We start from the raw sequence: 23293 nt of genomic DNA on the forward strand, positions 1-23293 counted from the left end.
TAGGAAGAGAGTATACACTTGATATGTGTAGATTAAAAGTTAGGAATATTGGAAGAGATTATAAAATAGTTTTCTACAATAGAAGCTTGAGATTTAATATGAATGATTGAGATGAATCAATCATATGTTTTTTATAAGTTAAGAAACTAAGCATAATTATTAAAAAGAAAATTATAATAATGATACAATAACATAATAATAATAAAGTATATTTCAACTCAATGTCATTTCATTATAGAAAATATATTAAAGTTGAACCTAGACAATCCATGGAAAAAATAGCCCACTAAATGTTGACTAGAGAACATTTAAGTTTAAGAGGTTGGGGAAGAGGACATACGTCACCCCTACTTTCACTACAAGTGCAAATGCAATCCCATTAACTAGAGGCAATCATAAAACATGTAAGAGTAAAATGTTGGATGACAGCTCTGCTAAGGTTTCATGCATTTTTTGAGTTTCCTTGTGTACTTGTGTATGGTTCTCTGTCTTAGCTCTCCTTCTGTGTTTACCACATGTCAAACTGCATTTAGTGAGGGAGCTTTTAGGCTAGTTTATAATGGCCCCAGCCAACGGTGACCCAGTTGTTGATATTGGTGTTCATGCTGCTGCTTTGGAAAGACATGGCACCTCCATTGAACAAATGTCCTCACAAATTCGTCATGAAGGAATTTCACAAGGTAATCCTGATATTATCCTTCTTTTGCAAGAATTTGATGGTTCTTGTGATTGGTTAGAACAACATATCTTGGTAGGGTATTTTGTGGGTAGGACTACTCTTGAAGCTATGCTCCAAGAATGAGTTAACACGAGTTGGACTCCTCATGGGGTCCACCTGGATGCTGTGCAACACCTTACTAAAGGTTTTTATTTGTTTTGTTTTTCTAACACATCTCAAGGAAACACAATTTTTAGCAATGGGCCTTGGTTAGTGTATTCCTCCCTACTAGTTTTTCAAAGATGGTCGTAAGACTTCACTATCTCTGATGACAAAAAGCTTAGGGTTCCTGCGTGGGTTGAGTTCTTGAGTTTACCCTTGCTATGTTGGCCTTTTATTGAGTCGATTGCCAATACTCTTGGCAAAGTTATTACTAAGGAACATGAAATTTTTTTCAATGCTTGTCCTTAGAAACATGTTTGCATTAAGGTTGATCTCTCCAAGCATCTCAAGGATTTTATGGAGATACAGATTGGTTCTAAAACCTTCTCTCATAAGGTGCTCTATTTGAACGTGCCCAACACCTATCATAGGTGTCAGTCAGTGGAACACAAGACTAGGGATTGCCTTTGGCAATGCCTAGGGTTAAACCCCCACCCAAGGAGGCTCCTGTCAAACTAACAAAAGGAAAACAAAAGGAGGAATGGACTACTATTGGGCACAAGTGAAAGACTCCCTCAACTCTTAACAATCCTATGTTGTTGTCATTTCAGTTCCTCATATTTCAACAAGAGCACAAACCCCAACCATTTTAGTGTCAACAACAGTTTCTTAGGTTTCAAACCCTAGTAGTTCATAGGGGATCAAGGTGGCCACAAGGGCTACCACTTCTGTTTGCTTCACACTCCATTTTCTACATCATCCATTGCGACTTAGAATGTGCGATGTTCTCGCAGTCCTCCCAAACATGCTGAGAAACCAGAGGAGAAATGAAGGGCTATCAATGTAGAAGAGTTTCCTTGTGGCTTCAACCAAGTTTCAACCTTCTTGCAAAATAGTTACTCCTCTCTCAAGGACAACGAAGATATGGAGGAGTTTTCATGATTTTTTTGTCGTGGAACATGTGAGGTCTTACAGATGTCTCTAGAAAGTACTATGTTAGGGACACCCATCATAGACTTGGTAATTTAGATCTTCTGTGCATGCAAGAGGTTAAAATTTCTAGTTTCATGCTTTGTTTTGCATGTCATGTCATTTGGCCAGATGGCATTACGTTTTCCTCTCAGCATGAAACTAGTAGAGGTGGTGTAGTTACACTTCTGTCAGCTCATCTTCATTCTTCTATTATTTTGCATGGTTCTGACCCCATGCATAGAATAATTTGGCTTTTTCTTTCTATCAACAATCATTCCTTTAGAGTAGTTAATGCTTATGATTCCAATGATGATGTGGAAAGATCTCAATTGTGGGGCTGGATGGCTAACAACTTGCCTCCAACTACTTGGGTTATGCACATGGTAATTTTAATATGGTTGAGTTGGCTTCTGACAAAGACAACATTTTACCTTTTTGTTGAACAACTAGGGAAAGGGAAGCCTAGTATTACATGCATAATAAATTGGGCCTTTATGATCCCAATACTAACCTCCACTAGCATAGTGGGGGTCTAGTACACTTGGTCCAATTTTCAAGATGACTCTAACCGTATTTTAAAATGTTTCAACCATGCCATGATTACTGCACTATATATATATATATATATATATATATATATATATATATATATATATATATAAGGATCATGATTTACCTGTCATTCCTCTACCAGATGTGACATTATCTGACCACTATCCCATTTATTTTACCATTTCTTCACACACAACTATCCAGTGAGTTGTCAGGATGTAGTTTTTCCTCAATATGTTAGTGTTGACATATGTTTCAACTATTGCTCATATCCTACGTGTATATAATTTGGAGCCATGTCCGCTTTCTTAGATATGTTGGATTCAATGGTGGAATGATGTTGTTACTAGAAATCCTAGATTTCTACACATATATGGGGTTACAATTGGTAGTTTTCAAGCAACACTCTAATAAATCCACTACCACGGCTCTCAAGAAAGCTTCTGAAGCTCTCACTCTTTACCCTTTTGATGTTGATTTGTAAATCCAGCTTACCAAGATTTGCCATGAAAAATAGATTGTGGATAATTATAATGCTCGAGGGGCCCAAATCAAAGCTTGCCTCCATTGGTTGGAGGTTGGTGATAAGACTTCTAAAGAATTCTTCTAGTCTCTTAGAGCCTATCATACCAATTTTGGGATTAAGAAAATCAAATAGAGCAATTATGTTCTCTCTAATCTCCCTGACATCCTGTAAGCTTTTGTTCACGACTATGAAAATGTTTTTTCTTAGTAGGGAAATTCAGTTTCTCGATAGGAAGCTATTAGAAAGTGTATTTATGTTATTCCAAACCACGTAGTAGTCGAGAAATGTGCTTTTTGTGAGTAGCTTCTCACCATCCAAGACCTCAAGGAGGTGGTCTTTTCCATGGCTGATGAAAAACCCCTTAGTGTGATGGGTTTCCCTAGGAATTTTACAAGCACCTCTGGGAGTCTATTGGTCCATATCTGCACAATGTTTATCTTGAACCCTTCTATTCTAAGAGTCTACAAGCCATTATCAACAAAGGAAACATCAAATTCATACCTAAAGCTAGCAATCTTGAGGATATCTATAATTGACAGCACACCACTTTTCTTAATGTGTCTTATAAGATTATTACTAAGGCAACATCTCTTGAAATTTTCCATCTCTTGCCTTTAATTGTGTGGCCAAAGAAAATTGGATTTATTAAGTGTGGGTATATTCTTGAAAACATCATTGCTATCTAGTAAGGCAAGGAATGGGTTTGCAAATCCAGTTAGCCATTTGTGCTTTTGAAAATTGATTTTTCTAAAGCTTATGATCGCATTGAATGGCCATTCATCTTGGCTATGCTTCATGCTCTAGGTTTCAGTCCCAATTTTCTTCATTCTGTGGAGATGTTGTTTGGAGATGCTAATGCTTGTATTACTATCAATATCTCCCAATCTAAAGCCTTTGGGCTCTTTCATTCTATTCGACAGGGTTGCCCTCTAGCTCTAGCTTTATATGTTCCTGTTGTTGAAGGGTTTTGTTACTTGCTAGCTCACTCCATTTCTTTTGGTTTGGTTTGTGGCATCTCCTTGCCAAATTCCTCTTCTCAGTTGGTCAATGGGTACTTTGTTGATGATTCCTTTCTCACTCTTTTGGAGGATGAGGAGAACATCACTAATGCCTTGCAATGCTTGGACACCTTTTGTCAAGCTTCTAGTTCTGCTATTCAATGGCACAAAATCCTCAATTATATGCAAAATTTCTTCCAGCTATGCCTTGGCTTGACTAGTTCAAATGGAAATGGGTCACTCACTAGGAGATTTTCCCTTTCTAAGAATTCCCTTTACCTTTCAAGCTTTGCCAGTTAATTTGTGGAACATTGTGCCTGTTAAAATTGAAAAGAAGCTTGACTATTGGATCACTTAACCCCTTTCTCTTATGGGGAAATTTCAGATTTGTTCAAAGTTTCTGCCAGCTATGCATGTGTATTATTCTTCCTATTGGGCTCCTTCTAAAGTTCCTTATTTGAAATTAGAGTGATTACATTCTGATTTTCTTTGGGCTTCTAGTTTTGATGATCATGGTTTTCACACAGTGGCCTAGGATATTTGTTGTCTCCCCAAAGAGTCTGGAGGCCTTGGTCTTCTTTCCGCATAGAAGCAAGGCCTCACACTTTGTGCCAAGTGGATTATACATGTCATTACTAGAGATGAATCTTGGAAGGTTTTGGTTTGACACTACATTGTCTTTGGATTTCCTTTTAATAGGCATGCATGGAAGGGGATTGGCTTTCAAACCCTTCTCATCATGCAAAACCTATGCACATATAGGGCTCTTTTGTTATCAAGGGCATATAGAAAGCTTGGGAAGCTGTCAAACCTTTGCTTCACTAGTCTAGTGATGGGTTTCATGATGGGCTCTCTTTGAACCAACAAAACATTAGGTGGTCTCTACTTTTTTCCATCTTGGGTGTTCCTCTAGAGAAGACTCAAGGTGCTATTGCTCTGTGTTTTTTCAAATGTGGCATCAAGACACCTAGGGCCCTCTTTTCCAGGGTCTCTATGAGTCTTAGATCTTATGAAGATATGCAAGTCTAGTTCTGTCTTGCCCATTCAGATTGAAATACTTTTGATCTATTGCTTTATGTAATTCCATATCACTTAATTCACAAGGTGGCCATTCAGTCTATTCAACATTGGTGGACAAATTGGAAGTGGTATCCTAGCACTCCCTTCACCAATTACAAACTTAGTTTGGGGTATCGATGGCTTTCTCCCCATCTATCGATGGTCTATACCCTTAACTAGCATTGGCATCAGTGTTCTTCCCTTTCTCAGTGGAGAAAGCATTTTAACACTAAATAGAGTTCTATTATTGAGCCTGAGATTCCCATTTTTCTTGGTGCCTAGTGTTTCAAGGTCTTTTCCCTTGGTCCTCGACTCAAGGATATTTGGGTTCTAGATCCTCAGTGTCTATTCTATGGGTAGCCAAAGTCATTTTTGCATTTTTTTTGGTTTTATAGATGTGACCAAAACTATTGGCACTAGATTCATTATTTTTTTAAGCCATTTCATCTAGAACCTTTTTCTTGGCATATAGTTTTGTTGGGTGACTCCCCTTGGTTCCCTAGGTAGTTTATCTAGGTCTCAAATACTTTCAGGATGGAGATTTTTTTTACCTTTTGGAAAGATAGAAATGTTGTTCTTTTCACTCATAACTTTCTTGACATAAATGTTGTTATGTATAGTAAAGCATGCATTTGTAACAATGTAATGATGCAGATTAAATTCCAAGCTAATAAAGTGGCTCTCAAGGTTTCCCACCTTTAGGAGCTACTCAATCATTGGGGTAATGCTCCCTATATGATTGCTAGAGTGCCTCTTGAAATCTTAGCAGATCACACTCTACCCAGGGATCATTGCTGAGGATGTAGCTCTTCTGCCTACTGCTCTCACATGCCCTACTTGTGGGCTTCCCACCAATGATCTCCTAGTAATAGTGATGGTGGTTGGTGACACTTCTCGACTTCTCTACCTTGTCGTGGATTAAGTTGGTCCCTAGGCCCGATGGGCCCCCTCCTAGTGCTCCTCATGTGGTTTCTAGCAAATGATGTGCCTTGTGTGCTCCTCTATATTCTAGCAATAGATGCCACATTATTTAGTTGTTTTGAGTTACTTGAAATTTGGTTGTTCAAATATGATTGGCATAACTTCTTAATTCCAAATTTATAAATTGAAAAAATCATAAAAAGTACAAAAAAAATGTAGTAGGTTAGTCAGAGGATAAGAGGGAATATATTTGTTCTAATAATGCATAAACTTGATGCAAAGACAACACAAGATTTGATTAACCATAATGAAATGCTACAAGATTGTACTCTAGCAATGTGATTTGTAGTACAAGCCAAGAGATTGGTGATAGTCTTTATTTGTGATGGAAATTGTCTAAGTGGCTTCCTATAGTAGACATTAATTTTGAAGAAGTTTTTGATTAATTACTTTGGGCTGGCAAGTTTCAAACAATGGTTGCAAAGGAAGACCAGCTAAGCAACTTAGTAGATAACATGTTTTTATATGAAATATTATCAAATCTTTCTTTGCAAGAATCTTTAAGATCCTCCCTTCTCTCCACTAGATGGCGATCACTTTAGATACAAACTCCCTACGTCCACTTAAGTACATAGACATCATATTGTTATATACAACAAGAAAAATGTGTGGTCAACATCTTAAATATTTGAAGGTTTTTTACTACTGCTCCCAAAATTTGTTTGTGGATTGTTCTCAATTGATGCAACTTGTATTAAGTTGTTGTTATTTTGGCAATATGGAAAGAGGAAATTGTTGTAGATTATCTATATTTAAGGTGAATTGTCCTACATCTTTAGTGGACATAGTAGACTTTTGGTTACTTGAAAGTCTGTGAGTCGCCAAAACAAGTAGGAAAATTTCTATTGGAAAATGCAAGCCACCTTGTATCTCTATTTTCTGTAATTTGCTGAGTAATTTTCCCAACCTTGAAAAGTTGAGATTGCTTATTTATAGTTAATTTGAAACCTGGTTGTTACTAGGCTTCAATAGGTTATCATTTTTACTAGGGCATGGTGTTGTTCTAAGCATGGTTCTCCATTGAAATATTTAGTCACTTTATAAAATTCTAAGGATAAATAATTTATTTTTATTTTTTGATCTATAAACAACTGAAGCCTTTTAGATTTTATTGGAATAGAAATATAATTGCAAATGTCTATGTTCAAACAGGCATTGGTAGAAAAGAATGTAGAAGAAAACCTCCAATCTTTCTCGGGACCAAGGTCATGTATAGATTACGAACTTAAAAGGGTCATACCCTAGTTTCTATTATATTGAAAGTTGTCCTTAATAACTCTTTATCCCAAGCTTTTATATTTTTTGATCTTATATACACTTTTCCCAAATCTTCTTTGGATACTTTGGAAGGCATACCTTTCTTTTCATCTAGTTTGAATATTAATAGTTACAAAAAATATCATTATAATCAAGGGAAAGATTTAAGGATGTAAATTCTCCAAAACTCTCACTAGATTTTCTTAAGACATGAGATACCTTTGCAGCATTCTGCATTAAGACAACTTCTTTATACACATTAGATGTTACCACTTGTTTACTATTAGTTATACTTTCATTAAAAAGTCTTATCCCTTTTAGTTAATTCCATTTCTTATCTTTGATAATTTAACTTTTTTTATCCAATTTGAAACTTCAATTTAATCAAGTGCGGGTTCTTTTAAGATGCATGATTAAGTTATTAGTGTTAAAAGTGAAATTGAAAAGATTAATATTTCTAGAAAACCTTACTAATTTAGAATAAAGAAAAAAAATGATTAAACTTATTTTGAAGAGATAAATCAAAAACATCTCATCAACAACAAAATAATTAAATTCTTAATAGAAGCTCTAGATCTACCATGGTATCTATATATGAGAAATAAGCATGCAAGAAATACTAAATTAAGAAATCAAAAGCATTTAAAAACTTATTAAACATAACATAAAGTGAGACAAAGAGGAAACAACTCAAATGAGAATATGAGCCATTAAGGGGCTCTCTCAATGAGATTGTTCTCTTATTTTAGGGATGTGTCTATTTGCTTAGATTTGGTATGTATTCTCAAATACTCAAAATAGCTTCAATGGAGGATTTGAATTTTGGATGTGGATATGTGGTGGTTGATGTGAAAATTGCTCTCAAAACAGAATTATGGCTTTAGGATGATGGAGTGTGTTAAAATGGCTTGGGAGGAGATCCAATTTATAGGCTAAGGGCTTGAGGGTTTGAGGGCTAAGATGCAAGGATGGGGAAAAGCTTATGGAGGGCTCAGATTGCATGAGAAGAGAGCACATGGATTGTGCTTTCTTATAGCCAATCAGGGAGTGACACATGTCACAGGGTCATTGGTTAGAGCAAGAGGGGTTGAGGGGTCAACAAAGGAGGCTCAAAGCTCATAAAGCCCCTCATAATGGCTTGTAAGAGCAATAAATGAGCTTGTAAGAGTCATTTATGGCTTTGTGGAAGCATTTATGGCTTGGTGGTTGGGATATTTTGAGGGGATAGACTTTGGCTTGGCTTAGGAAAGTCTTAAGCTTGTTTAGGATTGTGCAAATGATTAAGGGTAAGATTAGAGATGGTTTAGGATTAGATTAGGGATGTTAGAGATGGGCAAGTGGATGGCATTTAATGAGGGTGGGTGAAAGAGGAGATATTTGTTGGCTTTGGCTTGAGTTAGCAAGTCTTAACCCATGTTTAGGGAATGTGACAAGGTTAGGGGGGCAGATTAGGATTAGGGTCAAAGATAAGGATTGACATCTTCTAGAAGAGTCTAGGCTTTGGATGAGGATGAAGATTTTCTAGAAGAGTCTAGAACTTCCTAGGATGAGGATAAATAAGGTTTTTAAGAAATAAATAAAGTTTTATTTATTTCGAGGGTTTGGGTTGACGAGATATTTATTAAAATATTTTTAATAAACATGAGGATTAATATTTAATCTTAATTAAATATTTTGAGTTGGGATTAGAGGTAGGAAATGATGGGATTAGCCTTTAATCGAAATTAAATAAGGATTAGAAGATTTTGGAAGAGGTTAGTGGTCTTAAGAAAATTGGCCAAGTTTTGGGAAAAAAATAAATAAATAATTTATTTTGGGATTTTTGGTCAATTTATTAATTAAATAATTAATAAATAAAGAAATAATGTTTAAATAAGATTTAAACATTTTTGGGAGGGATTCCTTAATTAAATATTTTTAATTAAGATAAAGGGATTTAATGACATAAAAATAAACTAATTAAATAAATAATTAATTAATTAATAAATGATGATGTCATCAGGGACATTTTCAGAAAATAAAAATACTTTATTTTCTAAAGGATTTTTAGGTGTCTACATTTTGCCCCTCTTTGACATAGTGTTGAAACAACACTATTTCAAAGAAGTTCATATATAAACGACATGGAGATGACTTTATGGAGCAACACAGTTGCCCTAGTCTCGAGTAGAAGAGAGATAATGGACTGCATGATGCCCCCTCAAGAAGGCAGCAAGGAGAGAAAACGAGGCTTGACAGTTTCTTAAAAAAGACAAAAATTTGGGATGAGCAAGGAGAATCAAATTGGCAAAGAGAAGGGGCTGAATTAGCTCAAATTCTCACTACCGAAGAATGATAAAGGGAGAATCAGAGCCACAAGAGTAAATAAGCTTAAGACTTCAAGGGAGATGGAGGATGAAGGAGCAGAGCACCATAAAAAGGAAATTCAGGATAAGGGAAGGGATGATGGGATGAGATAAAGTTGTGGCAACAGGATTTCAAAGAGTCAGATTGATGGAAGATGGGTGTCAGAGATCCCTAGGACTAAGATTGTGGATCTTGAAAGATGGGGCTTGGTGGATTGATTTGATGGGTGAATCCTTAAGACTAGGATTGTGGATCCATAAAGCTAAGAGTGATGATTGATTCTGAGAGATACAGTTGCACAAGCTGGGGTAGGAGAGACGAATGTTGGATATGGATGGGGTATAATGGAGATGTAGGGAATCCATTGAAGCTTTTTGAGAAGGGGGATACTTCAAAGAGAAGTACCACCATGTAGTCGAGCACTAGATTTGCTATAGGACTATTGGTTAATTACCAAGGTTACCAAGAACATCAAGGCCATGCCACCAATCGTCTAGAGGACTAATGAACTGATTCAGAAAAAACACACAAGGATTGCCTCAGCATCACACATGAAACCCGAAGGAAACAGCGTGGAACTGACACTGGGTAACCCACAAGAAAAAAAAAAACAAACGAAAGACTTGATCAAAACCATACACTTAGAGTGCCCCATTCGCAGCATACCATGATATGGAAGATCATGGCAACCTTGTGGAGGGAACAAAAAGATTGCTTGGAAAAGATACTAAAGAGAACCGTTTGCCAATGAGATGGGTAGGACGAGGTACTAATGGACCAAGATCAAACATGAGGAAAGCTATGTCCTACAAGGATCTATCAGAGAGCACCTAAGCTAGTGGATTTGGATGAGTGATGCACTTGGCAAGCTGAACTGAGAAGGATAACACGTTGATGACAGGAGATCTAGCTAAAGGATGCATTGGAATAGCTAACCAAGATTTGTGCTATGTGTGCAAGATGCTAATCAAGGATGAACTGACATGAAAGATGGATAGATACAATGGTACTAAGTTAAAGAGGATGTACAAGCTGACAGACCAAGATATGTTACAAATGTACAAGGTTGTTCATGTGTTGGTTTTGTGAGATGGAAATGTTTTAGAGTGTGTTGGATGTTTGCAATGTGTGATAGATGGATAGTTGGATAATTTGAGGGTTTTGTGAAAAGCTTAAGTGAAGTAGGATTTGTGTGCGCACATGATAGGGTACAAACTAGGATACAAGATTATTTACAAGCTAGAATATGGTACAAGCAAGAATATAAACAAGGATAATTACAAGAGGGGGACACAAGATGGCATATAATACAAGTTTGGAATATGGTACAAGCTGGAATATGGTACAAGTTTTGGATGTACAAGGTATGGTACAAGATTTAAAAGGTATGGTACAAGTTGTGGTATAAGATTTACAAGTTGAGGTACAAGGTTTACAAGCTGTATAGGAGGTATTTACAAGCTTCATTAGATGTTGGATATTTGGTTGGAACACCAAGGGAACAAGTAGGTTTTTTATGGGATGGTGAGTGGATGGATGAGGGATAGGATAATGATAGATAATCTATTAGTCTTCAGTACACAAGGCCCCTGAATTACCAAGTTTTCACCAAGGTACCTAGATCCAAGGTGCTTGAATTGCCAAGTTTTCACCATTGGACGCTTATTTCTCTTTACTATTTTTTATATTTTTCAAAAGCTGGGTATACCAAGGATCTTCAAGCATATAACTTCTTGAGATGAATGATGTTAGTAGGATCATTCAAGAGTACTCCTTCTCGTGTAGATAGCTGATAGGCTCCAGAGCCGAAGGAAGTAGTGACAACATAAGGGCCAAGCCATGTAGGTTCAAACTTACCTTTCTTTTCTCAATCTGCTTGGACTTTCATGTTTGCTTTAAGGACCATGTCACCTGACTGAAAGTGTCATGGAAGCACCTTCTTGTGAAAATTCCTTTTGAGATGAGTTTGGTAGACTGTGAGATGATCATAGGCTTGTTGTCTCTTCTCGTCTAAGAGATCTAGCTGGGGGAGTCAAGCTACTCTGTATTCTTCATTTGATATTTGCCCTTGCAAAGATATGCACAAGGAAGGAAGTTCAACCTCTATAGGTAGTACCGCTTCGGCACCATAAATTAGGGAGTATGGAGTTGTGCCTGTGGATGTATGAAAGGAGGTTCGATAGGCCCATAGGGCTGGATTTATTTGTAGGTGCCAATTATGGCCGAAATCATTGACAACTTTCTTTAAGATTTTGAGTAAGGTTTTTTTAGTTGCCTCTGCCTGGCCATTACCTTGTGGGAAATATGGGCTAGAAAAGCAGTGATGGATGCAGAGGGAAGTGCATAATTCTTCCATGTTGAGATTTTCAAATTTACCACCATGGTTGGTGAAGATTGTGGATGGGATGTCGAAGCGGCAAACAATGTGGTACAAGATGAACTTGGAGACCTGAACTCCTATAGCTGAGACTAGGGGGACTGCTTCCACCCATTTAGTGAAATAATCTGTAGCTATTATTATCCATTTATGTCCATTAGATGAGAGAGGTGTGATAGTTCCAACTAGATCAAGGCCCCAATAAGCGAAAGGCCAAGGTGGTGCAATAGGTTGTAGATCTTGTGCTGGAGTGTGCACAAGATTGGCGTACTACTAGCATGGGATACATTTTCTGACAAACTCATAGGAGTCTTCTTTAATGATAGGCCAATAGTAGCCTGCTCTAAGGATTTTTTTCCCTAGGACAGTACCACTCGTGTGGGCATCGCAAAGTCTGGAGTGTACTTCTTTTAACGCCATCGCGGCCTCATTTTCATCTAAACATCGAGAGAGAGTATCGTGATAACCCCGACGATATAGGGTATTGGCTATGATAACATAGCGAGATGATTTTCGGATAAGGTTCTGGCATTGGGTATGTGTGAGGTCATGGGATATGATACCATTTTAAGGTAAGTGTGACTCTCATGGTACCAAGGGGATTGGGGACCAACCAAGATGCAAACATGGTTTGAGTCGTCATTCACATAGGCGGGTGTGTGGAGCTGCTCGACTAAAAACTCATACTGCATAGCATCTTGGGGAATTTCCAAGAGTGAGCCGATAGTAGCCATAGCGCCCACCGCTTTGTTCTGCATTTGAGGCACTTGTGTAAATTGAAGCTTTGTAAAATGCTAGGTTAGCTGATCAACTAGCTCTTTGTAGGGTAATAGCTTTTCGTCTTTGGTTTGATATTCATTTAGGACTTGCTTGATGATGAGCTGAGAATTGCCAAAGATTTGTAACTTAGTGATGTTCCATTCTATGGCTATCTTTAATCCTGTGATGAGAGCCTCATATTCAACTATATTGTTGGTGCTAGGGAATTGTAGCTTAAAAGCTTTTGGAATGTAATCTCCTTGAGGTGTGACCAACAATATTCCTACCCCTAATCCATTAGATGTGTATGAGCCATCAAAATAAAGTTTCCATGGGGGTTGTTCTTCAATTAGACAGATATGCTCATCTGGAAATTCTATGATTAAAGGATATGTATCTACTAAAGGTGTGTTAGCTAAATGATCTTCTATGGCTTGGCCCTTGATTTCCTTTCTATCCACATATTGGATGTCAAATTCACTAAGGAGCATAACCCATTTGGCCAAACGGCCTGTAAGTGTTGTTCTAGAGAGCATATACTTGAGAGGATCAATTTTGGATACTAGCTAGACGATATGACTTAGCATGTAGTGGCAAATCTTTTGAGTTTATAAAAAAATTGCCAAACAAGATTTTTCTATAGGAGTGTAATTGAGGTCATAACCAACTAGGGTTCTAATGAGATAGTAGATGACTCTTTCTCTGTCATAGTCATTGTGCTGTGCTAGAAGTGCCCCTAGAGCATTAGGCGTTGCTGATATGTACAAGATCAAGGGATGACCAGGAACTAGTGGAACCAAGATAGGGGGATTAGCAAGATATTGCTTGAGATGATCAAAGCTACGTTGACATAAAGGATCCCACTTGAAGTTTTCATCCTTCTTCAGTAAATGTGAAAATGGCATACACTTATCTACAAGCTGGGAGATAAAGCGTCAGACAGATTGAAGCTTTCCATGAAGAGTGTGAAGTTGTCACAGTGTTTGGGGAGGAGGCATGTCTAAGATAGCCTTGACCTTCTTGGTGTCGATCTCTATACCTCATTTAGAAACTATGAAGCCTAGAAGCTTGCCAGATGTGACCCCAAAGACACACTTCTTGGGATTCAGCATGAGATGATATTTGGCTAACCTATCAAAGAATTTCTCCAGGTCAACAAGATGATTCATGAAGGTATGAGACTTGACCAAGATATCATCCACATAATCCTCCAAAATGCTATGGATAAGATCATGGAAAATGGTTGTCATAGCTCTTTGATAGGTAGCCCCAGCATTCTTTAGGCCAAAAGGCATCATGTTGTAGCAAAAGGTTCCCTAAGGGGTAGTGAATGTTGTCATATACTGATCTTCTACTGCAATCTTGATTTGATTATACCCAAAAAATCCATCCATGAGGGACAAAATTTCATGTCTAGTTGTAAGATCTACAATCATATCTATGTTGGGCAAGGGAAAATTATCTTTTGGACAAGCTTTGTTAAGATCTCTGAAATTAGTGCAGATTCTGATGTCACCAGAAGGATTAGTGACAGGGACCATGTTGGAGATCCACTCTGAGTAGTCGATAGGTCAGATAACCTTAGTAGCTAACATTCTTTCTAATTCAGCTTTGACCAGTAATGCCACCTTGGGGTGGATTTTTCTAAGCTTTTGTCTGACGGGCTTGATCTTTGGATCGACTGCAAGATGATGAACTACAAGCTTTGGATCAAGTCCTAGCATGTCTTGATATGACCATGCAAATCGACCAATGTTCTCTCTTAAGACCTCAAAGAGGAGGTCAGCTTGGTCTTGCGATAGGGATGCAACAATGTGAACAAGTCTAGGGATCTCTAAAGAACTGATGTTGACTTCTCTAGTATCCTTAATTAGAATAGAAGACACCTCTGGTAGATTATCTTGAGGAGGCAATGCTAAATCCTCATGTTCTGCTTGTGACTCTAGATTTTCTTGCTGAGGGGCTCTCTTTGCTGCCTTAGCTAGTCTTGAATTCACCTTAATTCTAGTTTTGGGTGTATCGGAACTAGTTTGGGGATTTTCTCCAAAATACACCTTGGGATCTAGCTTATAGATATAGGCAAAATCTAGCTTTGTTTTCTTGTGAGGAGTTTCGGCTCCCATGAATCTTAGAAGTGCTTCCTCTGATGTGAACTTATCAATGTGTATGACACTTGGTTGGTCCCAATCTATGAGTTCAGGGTGAGCGAGTGGTAGATCGATGAAATGGATGGATAGTTCTTGGAGAATAGAGTCTCCCAAGAAGATTTGGTCTAGGATATCATTGTAGGCTCTCTTTTCAACTTCCTTCGGAATGTCTTTGATTTCTACAAGGTCACGGTGGATGTTCAAAAAAGCATGACCATCTGTATTGGTGCCCCCGGTTGTGGGTATGCCAAAGCCTAGACCAAACTTCTTTTCTCGTTTATGTGCTTCGATGGGGCACTGCATGCCTCTTTCCTCTAGTCCTAGACAACCACCTTGATAGTTCCATTTTTTAGTGATGAGCTTATGTGCTTGGGGATAGATGAAGTGATCAAGGTGTTCTTGATTTCTTGGAGGTGCATCCTTATGTAACCAATTGTTGATATCTGGAGTGAGCTCCTCATGAAGAGGGATTCTTGGGGATACAAAGGTTGTTGGGCCAAGCTGTGTGTATCGAGGAGGTGGAGTCTCCTTGGCATTATGATATGTGGGCCATCCATGGGTGTGTGGATCAAGTGGCAATGCACGAACTACAAATGCATCAGACAGGCTATATTCTCCACAAATTTTTGTTTTTGATCTTTATGGTAGATAGGGTGGAGGTGAGGATGGTTTCTGGGTCATTACAAGTGTTGGATGAACTAGCGATGGATTGACCAATTTCAATGCTAGGGCAATGGTTTGTATATGAGGCTTCAACCGCATTGCAATAATCAAAGGGTGTTGGATCAGCATGGATGGTCACTTCAGTGCCCTGATGCAGAAATTTGAGGCACTGATGATATGTGGATGGAATGGCCTTCATGGCATGAATCCATGGGCATCCAAGGAGGATGTTAAATGGTATGTTTAGATCAACAACATGGTAAACTGTCTCTTGGATGACCAGCCCAACCTTGATGGGTAGCAAAACTATGCCCTCTATGGTTCTCTCCAAGTTATCATAAGCTTTGATGGTGATAACCTCACTGATGATATTCGCCTCAGTATACCCAGCTTTTTTTATAAATTTTAGGGTACAAATATTCAAGGCTGATCCATTATCTATCATTACTCCTTTTATGGAAAAATTGGCTACCATAATGGCTATGTGGAGTGGAAGGGTGTGATCTGGCTCGACCACGGGTATGTCGATGGGTTTGAATGATAGGGCACATGAGGATGAAAGGTGTCCAACAAGATTATGAAAATCAGTCACATTAATATCAGAAGGGACACAGGATTCTATGAGAGCATTGTCAAGGATGTCTTTATACAAAGGACTAGTGCAGAAAAGGTCCAAAATGGAGATTTGGGCTGGCATGTTCCCAAGGTGTTCCAAGAGATTGTATTGGCTTTTAGACAGAGTTGATGATATTGTTGGGGTTGATAGTGCTGATGGGACTGATGGGGCTGCGATGTTCAATCATGCTCTTCTAGTGGTGATTGCACACTCATTGTTTGGGCCTTGGATATTGACAACATTGACAGAAGGCTCTTTTTTAGATATACAACCGATGAGGCTGCCATAGTCTATGTAGGATGAAGTGTGGTCATTGTTCTTCTCATGCTGTTGGTTTGGCTGGTAGTTATTGGTGTTGTTGTTGTTGGTTTGGATAGGTGCTTTTCCAAGATTCTAGTTGTTGTGAGGAGGAAAAGCATTTTGATAGATCTGTAAGCCTGCATTGGGAGAGGTTTGGGCACCAACGGTGATTTCTTTCTGATCAATGAGGTCCTGTACATAATCTTTCAGTTTCATGCATCTGAGGGCGGTGTGACCTTTACCCTATGAAATTTACAGTACTCATTGTCTTTGTACCATGCAGCTTTGGATTGCCTTGGGTCAATTTGTTGGGTAGGAGGAAATTTGATGAGGTTTTCCTTAGTTAATTTTTGAAAAATGACATCCAATGGCTCACCAAGGGGTGTATAGTTTCTAGGTGCAGGTTGGAACTTGGGCTTTGGTCCTATAGCTACATTGATGGCATTAGCTTGATTGCTAGACCCTTGAAAGTTGGGTCCTGGATTGTGGCTTTGATAGCTTTGGTGATTTTGTTGTTGGTAGTTGATAGCTTGTTGATTGTTTGGTTGATACGGTGGGTTGGACTAATTTTGGGAAGGACCAACAATATTCACATGTCTTGTATCGGTAACCCCATCTATTGCAACGTGCTTTTTTTTGTTCTAATATGTAGACTTGCCATTGGAATGTGATTGATTTTGGTTGGCCTCCTTGTAAATCTTGACCACACCATCTTTAATGAGTCCTTGCTCAAGGATCATTCCTTTCTCTTTGATATCCTTATAGGTCTACAAATAGTTCATGGCCATGTGGTGAGCCAAGTTGGGATGGGCATTATCAATAAACATTTTCACTAAATGGCACTCTGGCAAGGTGTAGGATATGCAAGTGGTAAGGGTTTTCCATCTTTGCAACGTATTCAGGAAGGCTTTCTCCACCTTTTTGCTTAGTGTGGACAAGATCAACTACTGATAGCTCTGTTTCAACAAGATGGGCATATTGGGCTACAAATGCCTCAGACAATTCAGCAAATTTTTTAATTGTGCCATATGGGATTCTATAAAACCATTCAAGAGCTAGTCCGACCAAGCTTTTGGGAAAGAGGCGCAAGAGGAAGATGTCACTGTATGCCACTTCTTGGCAGTGCATATAAAATTCTTTGATGTGGGTGACTGGATCTCCTTTTCCTCTGAATTTGTCAAACTTGGGTATCTCAAAATTCTTGGGGAATGGAGCCATAGTAATGGCTCCATCAAATGGATAAGGACACATAGTCTCAAACTTGAATGTCTTCGAATCATTCCCTTCTTGGATGGCTTTTAGAGCTGTCTTCATTTCTTCCCACTCTGAATTGATGGGTGATGGCTAGGGTGCCCCCAATGTAGGAGTGCCCTGAGGTAGGTATGTGCTAGATGGGGCTACTAAATATGGATGGCTGTGAGGGATTTGCTGGTAGGGATTGTACATTGCTTGGGTAGCTGTATGATGGATAAGAGTTTGCTGAGGCTGAGATGGCATATATTGTTGCATGTGCTACAAGGTTTTTTTTTGGTATGGGACTTGGAATTGAGGGATGTAGGCTAGCTATTGGATAAATGGATTACTTCATGGAGGTAAAGTGTAAGATAGTTATGAAGCTTGGTGGAAGGATTGGGGAGCTTGTGGAACTTGACTTTAGATTTGAGGAGTTTGACCAATGTAGGTGGTTTGCACCCGCATTTGGGATGGTATCTACAAATAATTGATGGTTGGTGGGGGTGGTGGATTTCCTCCTAGAAGTGGCATAGAAAAATAGTTGGTAATAGGAGGTAATGGATTAGTTGGTGGTGGAGGTGGTGGGAATTGAAAGCTTGGGAATGGAACTAATGGGGTTTGATAGCTTGGTGGCTAGATTTGAAAGCTTGGTAGAGTGCTGGCAGGAGCTTGGATCACTTGAGAGCTTGGTAGAACATTGGTAGTAGCTTGTGGGGTTTGATAGCTTTGTGGAGTGAGGGTAGTAGCTTGTGGATTTGTGGCTGATGGCACTGAGCTCCAAGGACCTAGTGGAAATGATGGAATTGTGTTCTAAACTAAGGTAAACAAGCTGGGGGTGATGAAAGTTTGATTACTTGGCCCCATCGGTGGCATTCCTATTGTATATTGCTAAGGTTGGCCAAAGATGCTAGCGCTGATTTGGAGATGAGTGGATTTGGAAGGCTGGGTTGGAGAGTAGCATCAACAATAGCGAAGGGAGTTAATGGTGAGGTGTTTTGGGCAAAGATATTTTGGAGTGGAGTGGTATGGACCAATGGTGGAGTGGTGGTAGCTGGATTGGTTTGCAGAAGGGAGATTTCAACTTGAGTGGAGGCTGGTATGTTTGGGTCTGTTGGATCATATGGGATGGGTTGAGGCTCTTCTTTTGGTATATACAAAGGATCACTTGGATCATAAGAGCCTATGAGTGGTGGCAGCTACCCAAACAGAGGGTGAGAAGGATCTAATAAGGGAGGAGGTCTTCCAAAATTGAGAGCTCCTACGTTGTCCCTCTGAAAGTTTGCCATGATTGTTTCTTTGTTCTTGTCTATAATGGCATTCACCAATACTGCATTTCCTAGTTGGTTCATCAAAGCTTCAATGTCAGTAGGTGATGATATAACTTTCTCTGGGCTAAAGGATCGTTGAGTGCTCAAGGGGAGCGATGCTATTTGATCCAAATGATAGGACTCCATTGTTTCCTTCTTCTTCTTGGCTAAGCAAGTGACGAGTGGCATGAAAATGCAGAATGTTCCTAGGGATGAGATGCAACAATGCTAATGGATGCAAAGGGGGAAGGCTTTTCTATACAAATGATTTCATAGGCTGAGGCAAATCTATATGAAAAACCTAAGGAGGATTGGGTTGGGGATTCTAACTTCAAAGATATGTTGCCAAAGCATGAAAGGTCTGCTTTCTTATGTGCAAGCTTGGTGGTGATTGTGTCAACTTAAGGATAGACTAATGACCCTTTAGAAAAAACATGAGATTGACCACTTGTGGATCCCAACCTTTAGCTCAAGGTGATGAGGGATGACAAGTGATAAGGCTAGATTACCCTAGACAAATCTCTGTCAGAGGGATAACCTTGGTGAGGCTGGTGGATTTGCAAGATGGTAGGAATTGCAGACTTTTGGCAAGCTGACAACAATTTTGAAGACTTGGATGTGAAATTTTTGATTGCTGGCTAGATGGTTTGGTTCTAAGGAAATGAACTAAATGAGATGGATGCGCTAAAATGCTTAAAGGTATAACCTAAAATGGTTGGCTTTCCCTCAAAGATGAATTTAAAGTGAAGCTTATGCAAGAAGATGTGGCGAAACAAGGGGGCCTAATCATAGAAATCATGCCTAGTTGGTAAGACATAAGCAAGGTTAACTCCTGGATGCTTGCTAAGTCTGATAGTGTGATCTAACCAGGCGTCTTGACAGGTTTCGTTGGCAGCTTTGTCTTCTGCTTTGTGGAGTTTGGCAATTCGAGGGCTTGGTGTTACTTCCTTTCTCTTGGCTGAAATTTCTTGGTATACTTGAGATGGCTTGAGTTTGGCTTTGTGAAACTTATGTTTGGGTTGTTCTAACATAAATTCCCAAATTTTCTTGGCTTTGAGAGATCTTGGTTGTTTTGCTTCAACTTGTTCAACTTCTAAAACAGGTAGTGACTACGCTAAGTGTGCCCTAAGCTAGGATTGACCAAGTTTGGTAAACATTCATTCAACAAGTAAAAGATCAAGCAATAGATAGGAACAACCAGATAGAAGTTTGTGATTCTTAGAAAATAGTAATTGCACCGTGGAGTGTGTATGTTTTACAAATATTTTGAGCAGTCACTTAAAACACATTAACATCCTAGATGGTTGTCTACAAGGTTGACAGTTGGTTTAGCTAAGGAGTCCTCAATATACCCAAGGTACGTGAGGCTCAAATCCATAGATGAAACTAAAACAATGTCACACAGCCAAGAGGAGCAGTAACCCACTTCTTGTCTTTCACTTCTCAAAGGTATAAAGTTCCTTGAGGCTTAGCATGAGTGACAAAATCTTGATCCCAAGAGAGGTGTCTTTGGATTCACCTCCCGATCTTTATACTCCGCCGAAACACTGGAGTTGAGGTTGTCCCAAGGGGTGATGAAATCCCCAAGCAGGCCCCCTAAAACTATAAAACAAGATTTTGGATCCTAGTCTTATGCACCCAAGATAGCCTCGAAAGATGACAAGGGGAGAGAAGATTTGGATGACCTTGGGCTAAAAAACATGTTTGTTATTTTACCAACTGATTCTTATGTGTATTGATCTAGAAATTGCAAGCACTCATGTTTAAGATACAATGTTTATTCCAATTTTGAAGCGTCAAAAAAAGTAAAATTGATCAAAGAATGCAAGCAAGAAGAAGAGTTAGAGTCAACAAGAAAATAAACCCATGCACCCGAAGGCCCTCCACGTCAAGTATCGATTGATTTTCTTTAAGGCATTCAAGATTGAGTGTGATTTTATTTTAAGCCCAAAACAAAGATGTGTGTGAAGCTCGGAGGCCCTCCACGTCAAGATTTGTTCAATTTTTTATGCCCAAATGAAGTGTTAGTGAGACTAATGTATATTCAAGAAATTTTTTATCTTAGAAAAATCAATAAAAAATCAAGTGAGTGGAGTTTGATTTTTGTGGAGCACTTAACACCTTCTTAGGTAGACCCATCCTCATATATGGTGTTGATATTGCAACCAATGGTTAGAATGATAGATGATTAAAGAGGGTGATTCCAACAACAAACTCACTCAAAGGTGTCTTTATTTGTTTTTATAACTTAGAAAGTTTCTAAAATGTGGTTTTTTTATGCCCCAAAAGATGAAGTGTGAGATATTGTAATGATTAATTGATCATTTGCATTCAAGATTGTGTTTATTGTTTTAAGCATGCATTCCAAGAAAAACTTGATTTTAATCTATGGCATTCAAGATTGATTTAAGCGACATACATTCAAAGACACGTGTTTAAACATTCAAGTTCATTTTAGCAACATGCATTCAAAGAAAAGTGTTTAAAACTTCAAGTTCATTTTCCAAGAGCATTAAACCATGTAAGGAGAACCTGCAAGAAACATGGTTAGTGGTTTCATAGATACTCCAATCTGCAAAGCTATAAAAGCCAATTTGATTTGTCACCCAAAAATCTCAAAAATTGAAGCTTAACTATGGCAAAAATAAAATCAACTTTTTTCATAGGCATAAAAATACTTAGAAAAACCTCTACTCTATGGAACCACCAAAAGTTAAAAAAAGTGCAGGGATTACTAAGTCACAGAGATGCTAAAACAGAAATGATGATTGTGCAGAGAGGCAAAAATAATCAGGCAGAGACGACAGTTAACTAGGAAGACACTAAACTGCAGAGATGCTAAGTTGCGAAGATGGCAGATAATTAGGCAGAGATGCTAAATTGGGGAAATGACAATTAATCAGGCAGAGGGAGATGACAGTTAACTAGGCAGAGACACTAAACTGCAGAGACGCTAAACTATGGAGATGACAAATAATCAGGCAGAGATGCTCAACTGTGGAGACGATAAATAATTAGGCGGAGGGAGACGATAGTTAACCAGACAGAGATGCTAAACTGCAGAGACAATAATTAATCAAGTGGAGATGATAGTTAACCATGCAGAAACAACAGTTAACCAGGAGGAGATGCTAAACTATGTAGATGATAATTAATTAGGCAAAGACGACAGTTAACCAGGCAGAGATGACACTGCGTGTAAACAGAACTGATGGGCATGGTTTTTTTTTAGAAAAATTTTGCTTTTGGTATTTTTTTAATATTTGAGGCTATGTTTTCTTTCCAAATGCGTCCTTCAACCTGCAAAAATAAGAAAAACACCTTGCAACCCACTCAAACAATAAACATTAGATCGTTACTTTGTAAGAATAAAAAATGAATTGAAATGGATGAATGAATGACCCATAGTGGTTCTGACCAGGCATGCCAGAATGTATATGAGAAATAAACATAGAAGAAATACTAAATTAATAAATGAAAAACAGTTACAAACTTATTAAACATAACATAAAGTGAGACAAAGAGGAAACAACTCAAATGAGAATATGAGCCATTCAGGGGCTCTCTCAATGACATTGTTCTCTTGTTTTAGAGATGTGTCTATTTTCTTAGATTTGGTATGTATGCTCAAATACTCAAAATAGCTTCAATGGAGGATTTGGATTTTGGATGTGGATATATGGTGGTTGATGTGAAACTTGCTCTCAAAACAGCATTATGGCTTTAAGATGATGGAGTGTGTTAAAATGGCTTGGGAGGGGATCCAATTTATAGGCTAAGGGCTTGAGGGTTTGAGGGCTAAGATGCAAAGATGGGGAAAAGTTTATGGAGAGCTCAAATTGCATGAGAGAAGAGCACATGGATTGTGCTTCCTTATAGCCAATCAAGGAGTGACACATGTCACAGGGTCATTGGTTAGAGCAAGAGGGGTTGAGGGGTCAACAAAAGAGGCTCAAAGCTCATAAATACCCCCATAATGGCTTGTAAGAGAAATAAATGGGCTTTTAAGAGTCATTTATGGCTTTGTGGGAGCATTTATGGCTTGGTGGTTGGGATATTTTGAGAAGATAGACTTTGGCTTGGCTTAGGAAAGTCTTAAGCTTGTTTAGGATTGTGCAAATGATTAAGGGTAGGATTAGAGATGGTTTAAGATTAGATTAGAGATGTTAGAGATGGGCAAGTGGATGGCATTTAATGAGGGTGGGTGAAGGAGGAGATATTTGTTGGCTTTTGCTTGGGTTAGCAAGTCTTAACCCATGTTTAGGGAATGTGACAAGGTTAGGGGGGGGATTAGTATTAAGGTCAAAGATAAGGATTGACATTTTCTAGAAGAGTCTAGGCTTTGGATGAGGATGAAGACTTCCTAGAAGAGTCTAGAAC

The 23293-nt window shown here is 38.6% G+C and overlaps 1 pseudogene; it reads left to right on the forward strand.

Moving 5' to 3' along the window:
• The first annotated feature begins 559 nt into the window (after nt 1-559).
• LOC149579841 (scopoletin glucosyltransferase-like) overlaps nt 560-23293 on the forward strand; it is a 101139-nt pseudogene continuing 78405 nt past the window's right edge.

The sequence above is a fragment of the Cupressus sempervirens genome, chromosome 1, assembly GCF_028749045.1.
Source record: "Cupressus sempervirens isolate cs-2001-9-10 chromosome 1, ASM2874904v1, whole genome shotgun sequence".
In the NCBI taxonomy this organism is placed as follows: Eukaryota; Viridiplantae; Streptophyta; class Pinopsida; order Cupressales; family Cupressaceae; genus Cupressus; species Cupressus sempervirens.